At 33.0% G+C, this 7,024-nt stretch overlaps 1 non-coding gene across 1 annotated transcript; it reads right to left on the minus strand.

The window, feature by feature from the left end:
- Positions 1-359: 359 nt before the first annotated feature.
- On the minus strand, positions 360-469 carry LOC121227589 (small nucleolar RNA R71). Its single transcript, XR_005925153.1, has one exon. It is a non-coding gene; the product is annotated as a small nucleolar RNA R71 (small nucleolar RNA).
- Between the last annotated feature and the right edge of the window lie 6,555 nt (positions 470-7,024).

The raw sequence follows: 7,024 nt of genomic DNA on the forward strand, positions 1-7,024 counted from the left end.
GAGCAACCTCTGACTATGTATGACTATGCTAAGCTTACTCTGATTGGGGCTGAATCGAGGATTACTGCAAATAATTTTGAAGTTAAGTTGAACACAATTCAAATGGTATAGCAATATGTTTAGTTTGATAGGTTACAAGATGAACATTTGAACATTCATTTGGCTAATTTTCTAGAGATCACGACACTTTCAAGATTAATGGTGTTACTGATGATGGCATACGCTTACGATTGTTCCCATTTTCTTTGAGGAGCAAGGTTAAATAGTGGTTGAATTCATTGCTACGGGGTTCTATCATGAATTGGGCTCAAATGACTGAGAAGTTTTTGTTAAAATATTTTCCATTGGCTAAAACAATTAAGTTGAGGAATGAAATCTCTTCTTTTTTTTTTCAGTTTGGTATTGGGATGCTTTAGGATACATGTGAGAGATTTAAGGATTTGTTGAGAAGGTGTCCTCATCATGGACTACCTTTGTGGCTTCAAGTTGACTTTTTACAATGGTTTGAATCTCTCGACTAAACAGATGATTGATATAGTAGCTGGTGAAACATTGAATAACAAAACACCTAAAGCAGCCCAAGAGTGTATTGAGAAGATGACACTAAATAATTATAAGTGGCAAGTTACGGGAGTAAAACCTGCCAAGGCAGTCAGAATTTTGATATTAATGTAGCGTCTAGTTGGCAAGTTAGGTTGAAGCTCTTGGTAAAAAATTGATGGTTTGAATTTTCTAAGTAGATGAATCCGGTAATGCAATGTGATGCAACTGGAGCGAGATGATTAATCCAGAATATTCACCCTTCAAGTCTAACATGGAGCATGAGCAAGTCGACTTTATGGGTAATAATTCTAGACCTCAAAATAACCCTTATAGCAATAGTTATAATCCAGGGTGGAGGAATCATCCGAATTTTTCTTGGGTGGTTAAGGAAATCAAAGGTCACAACCCCCTCCGGGCTTTTAGCAAACTTATCAGTAAGAAAAGAAATCGAATCTTAAGGAGATGTTAGTTAAATTTATTTCAGTGTCCAAAACTAGATTTCAAAATATTGAGACAATTTTGAAAAATTATCAAATATCAACTTAGGGACTTGAAAATTAGACTGGATAGCTTCCTAAACTAGTTTCAGAGAGACAACAAAGTAGCTTACCTAGTAACACTAAGTCCAACCCAAAAGAGCATGTAAAAGTAGTTATGTTAAGGAGTGGGAAAGTGTAACACCCTCACCCGTATTCAACACCGAAACAGGGTTACGGAGCATTACCGAACTTATTTTGCAAATAGCCATACATTTCACATACATTTTCGAATTTCAAATAAACATCATTCAAAATCATTCACATTGTCCCTAATACGAGCCTGCGAGGCTCTAAACATGCATTCGGGGTGGTTCGGGACTAAACTGATAACTTAGGAAGTTTCTGGAAAACTTAGAGAATTTTTACAAAATATAGGGGACACATGCCCGTGTGGCCAGCCGTGTGTCTCACACGGCCAAAAACATGCCCGTGCCATAGGACGTGTGGACATTCGAAATGGGATTACATGGCCGTGCCCCAGCCTGTACTGGACCCCGTGTAACTCTCTGACTTGGGTTACACGGCCAACTACACGCCCGTGTGACCAGCCCGTGTGCCCTACTAAATGGCCACACATGCCCGTGTGCCAGGCCGTGCCAAACCTGTAGGGTATACTAACTTATGCCACACGACCAAGTCACACAGTCGTGTTCTAGGCCGTGTGGAGCATATTGACTTGATTTTTAATTCAGCACCAGGGGACACACGACCATGTAACCTAACTGTGTGTCACATACGGCTGAGACACATGCCATGTCTCTACCCATGTGGAAAAAAATAGGCTATTTACCAAGCGATCTTGCCACCCAATTTTGCATACACCTACACCAATCCAAATGGCACCAAACATGACATAAATAGGCATTCATCCAACCTCAACCAAGCATAAATCATACCATTTCAATACCAACATAAAAAGGTACACAAATACCACAATATGCCATTCAATTTCATACCAAACTTCACATTCATAATTCACCTAATGCTCACTTTCAAACATGCATTATTTTGCCTAAATTCACTAGCATATCAATATTCAAAACTCAACCATTTGATATTCATAATGCCTATTCATAACAAGCATCTTATATCACAATCAACCACACCTCACAAGATCAATTACCTAGATATATACATGAGCAAAACATGCCGAATACAAGCCAAATCACATGGCTAAAATCATAATACATCCATCATCATTTACAAGACAACTCAAAAAGTTAAATCCATTACTAAAATATATCAAAATGACCAAACTCCTATACATGCCATATAACCATAAGCATAGATTCAAAAGTACCAAAGTGATAGCTTGGTAGTGTGATGAGATCTTCGACGATTCCCGAATTCGAGCTACCTTTGATTTCACTATAAACATGGAAAAACAAACAATGTAAGCTATAAAGCTTAGTAAGCTCGTATGAAAATAATAAGCAAAGCTCACCATTCAATTACTAATCATAAAATGGAAATAACATACTATAAAACATTTAACCACAATGTTAACATATATTCAATCACATAATTAACCATAAACTCATAACTTCCATGGATTCGATGCTTATTTAGTTTTCGAACATAACTATACTGATACTTGTCTATTTCTCACCATTTCATATCTTCAATATACCCGTTGAACCATTCGAAATACTATCGGATGCCCAGGAAACTCGCATCTTAAGTGCCACATATATACCCAAAGCTATCTCAATCTCATATAACATATAATGCTCACTCTCGAGCTATCAACGGGTTTGCTCACACAAGCTGACAGTCATGATGAAGCTACACAGTGCTGCTCACACAAGCTGACGAGTATCCGCAACACATGTCGAATAACTTAGCCACCCGAAGGACGTACTGACTAGCACACAAATCACATAACCCCTAATGACATGTCATTTGTATCCTAATCTATTCCTAAGGTTCAGCTGGGATTTTCATATTTTCCGAATCATCATCGAATATATCCGCAAGGTCGTACTCAAAATTTATGCAATATCAAAGTATTTAAAACATAATTATAACACTGCTTATTACATACGAACTTACCTCGATCGTTAAAATGATGGAACGAATCAACTAGTCCCAAACCTTGTTCTTTCCCCAATCTAAATCCAAATTTCACTTTTCTTGATCTAAACGTAATCAAAATTAACTTATTTAATTATCATCCTATTCAATTTAGTCCAAAATACACATTAAGAAAACTTTACACTTTTGCCCCTAATATTTCAACATTTTTTCAATTTAGCCCTTATCTCATAAAAATACAAATTCATGCAATTCAACCCATACCCATGCTAGTTGAATTTCAATTAAGTCCCTAGAAGCCCATATTTTTCATTTATTTCACAAGTTAACCACAAATTTTCAACATTTCTCAATTTAATCCCTAAATGATAATTTTGTCAAAAATTACTATACAAATGTTGTTTATCTAACAACAAGCATACATTTTCTATCATCAAACATCAAAATACACCAACATTCATCAATGAAAAACCCTAAACCTTTAACAATTTTGCAAATTAGTTCCTGGGCTAGGTAGATTAGGCTACATAGAAATAATTAAAAATGGGACAAAAACCATGCCTAATTGAGCAAGAGAAGCTTGGCCGAATATCAACCCTAGTTATGGATTTTTATCTCTTCAAAATTCAGTGGAAAGAAGCTATGAACAAGATGGCAAAGTTGTTTTCTTTATTTTACTTATTTAATGTACCAAATTACTAAATTAACCTTAATAATGAACATTAAAATCACCTAATTAATGGCCATATTTTTCCACTCATAATAAAAATGGTCCAATTACAACATAAATCCCTTAACTATTTAATTTCATAGACATTTAGTACCTTTAGCTAATAGAACTCAAATTTTACACTTTACGCGATTTAGTCATTTTTATCAAATTAAGCACTCAAACAATAAAATTTCTTAACAAATTTTCTACACAATCATATTATCATGCTATAAACATTAAAATAATAATAAAATAATTAATTAGACTTCAAATTTGTGGTCCTGAAACCACTATTCTGATTTAATTAAAAACAGGCTATTACAGAAAGTGTTGTCTGAACTTGAAAATACGTTGAAACAAGAAATCGATGAAAATATGATGGGGTGGTAGAAAACAAAAAAATTCAAACATCGATTCTTAAAGAGTACAAACCACCAATTTTATATCCGGCAAAGTTGAGGAAAGACCGTATGGATGAACAATTTGGTAAATTTCTTAAACTTTTTAAACAATTACATATTAACTTACCTTTTTTTGAAGATCTTTCATAATGCCCAAATATGCAAAACTTTTAAAGGAGCTATGAACAAATAAAAAGAAGTTACAAGAGCTACCTACTATGGCACTAAACAAGGAGTGTTTGACTGTTCTCCAAAATAAATTGCTCATTAAGTTGAAAGATCCATGAAGTTTAACTATCCATTGTTTTATTGGTAGTCTAAACGTTGAAAAAGTACTGGCTGATTTGAGTGCTATTATAAATTTAATGTCTTATAAAATGTTAAAACAACTTGGTCTCGGGGAACCAAACCCACTAGGATAAGTATTCAATTAGCTGATAGATCTATTAAGTATTCTAAGGGCATTATTGAAGATGTACTTGTGAAAGTAGATAAATTCATATTTCCTGTTGATTTTGTTATACTTGACATGGATGAGGATATTGAGGTGCCTTTAATTTTAGATCAAACTTCTTTAGCCACTACTAGAGCTACTATTAATGTGGGTAATGGTAAACTTCTGCTTAGGGTAGGTGATGATGAGATCATTTTTCAAATATATGATGCCATGTGAGTTCCTAGTGAGCAAGATGATTCCTATTATTTTATCGATTGTATTGATCATGCTATTCAAGATTCATGGTAAGAAATTATTCATAGGAACATGTTGGAATCGTGTATTGTTCAATGTGACGAAGTAGATGGAAATTACTTGCAAAATATTAATCTGGATGCTAATGCGTCTCTACTGAGACAAAAAGATTTTGAGGCCATCGAGGTAAATAAAGAACTGAAAGTAAACCCTCTATTGAAGAACCTTCCAAACGGAGTTGAAGTAATTATCAAATCACTTGGAATATGCATTCCTTGGAGACAATACTACATTGACAGTGATTATCACTTTAGATTTAAAATCGAATGAGAAAGATGAGTTATTGCAAATCCTGAATGAACATAAAATAGCTATAGCCTGGAAAATTTCTAACATTAGAGGGATCAGTCCTTCTTTTCGCACCCACAAGATTTTAATGGAAGACGAGTATAAGACATATGTGCAAGCTTAAAGGAGGTTAAATCCTGATATGAAGGAAGTTGTCAAGGTTGAGGTAATTAAACTTCTAGATGCTGGATTTATTTATCCTGTAACAGCCCGTTTTCAGTGGTGTCAAAAATAGTGGTTTTAGGACCATGATTCTGACAAGTGGGTCAATATTTTATTATTTATTTAATTTTTATAGAGTTAGTATAAAGTTGTATTAAAATATAGTTAAGAAATTTTAATGTTTAGTTAGTTAATTAAATAAAAGGATTAAACTATAAAAGTTACAAAAGTTAGTTTCTATTAATTAAATGTGCCAAATAGCTATTGAAAAGTAAGTTAATGGACTTATTTAGTAAATAAACCATGTAGATAGATGGTGGAAAATTATGGACAATATTTGTTAATGATTAAGTGAAGTTTAAAAGGGTAAATTAATAATATAAAAAAGTAAACAAAAGATGAATAAGCCATCATCTTCTCCAAATTTTCCTCCCACTTCTGTAACACCATGGTTATTATGCTTAAGGTTCAAGCAAGCTATTAAGTGTGCATGTAAGTGACATTTCAGTCCATTTTAGTGATTTTTATGTATTTGAGCTCGGATTAGCTTAATCTAGCCACATCAGGAGTTAATTCCTAAAACTGTTAAATGTTTTAGATTATGACATTGATGATTTTTTGGTGTGTGTGAAGTATAATGGTAGATTATTAAGCTTGGTTGATAAATATGACTATTTTGTAAGTGGTTTTTAGTAATTTTAATGTTAAATGATTAAATTGTTAAAAGAGTAAAACTTCTTCGAGTTATTGTAAAATTTTGATAAATGTGGGCCGAGTAGGGACTATATAGAAATTGGGTAGCTTGTATTTTGCTTAAATATGGTTAATTCATAAGTTTCTGAATCATAGACTAAATTGCATAAAGAGTAAAACATTGGGTGTAATTTTGTAAATTTACAATATAAGGATTTATAAGATTAAGTTTAATTATTTGATATGTTTGAATAGATTAATTGAATGTAAACTATTATTTAGATCAAGAAACAAATCAATCAGACATTAATCGTGGAAAGACGAAGTTAGCAGAATAGTTTTCAGTATCGTGTCTGTAACCGTTTTTATTTAGGTCAGTTCGTAATTTGGTTAAATTAATTAGTTTTTGTTTTGTGATTTAATAAGTATAAATGTATATGGTGATTGGGTTCATTGGCTTAGAAAACGAGTAAGACCATAGTTGAAAGATGCTATGGCATCATGATGGAAATGAATAAGACCATAGTTGAAAGACACTATGGCAACATGATGAAAATGAATAAGACCATAGTTGAAAGACACTATGGAATCATGTTAGGAATAAATAAGATCATAGTTGAAAGAAACTATGGCATTATATCAGAAGTTAGTAATACCGTGGCCAAAAGACGATATGGCTTCCTTTGAATAATTGTTTATTAGGTAATATGTATTGGATGATAAATGTGTTTTAAAATATGAACATGAGATGAATGTTTTGAATTTCATAGGTTATTGATGAATGTTAAATGACATGGTGTGATTACAAGTTTCATATATATATATGAACTTACTAACTTGTGAAATTTGTGGTATGTATAGGAATTGGATGAATTCATGAGCTTATTAATAAAAATTATGC

The sequence above is a fragment of the Gossypium hirsutum genome, unplaced genomic scaffold (genome assembly GCF_007990345.1).
Source record: "Gossypium hirsutum isolate 1008001.06 unplaced genomic scaffold, Gossypium_hirsutum_v2.1 scaffold_1075, whole genome shotgun sequence".
Lineage (NCBI taxonomy): Eukaryota > Viridiplantae > Streptophyta > Magnoliopsida > Malvales > Malvaceae > Gossypium > Gossypium hirsutum.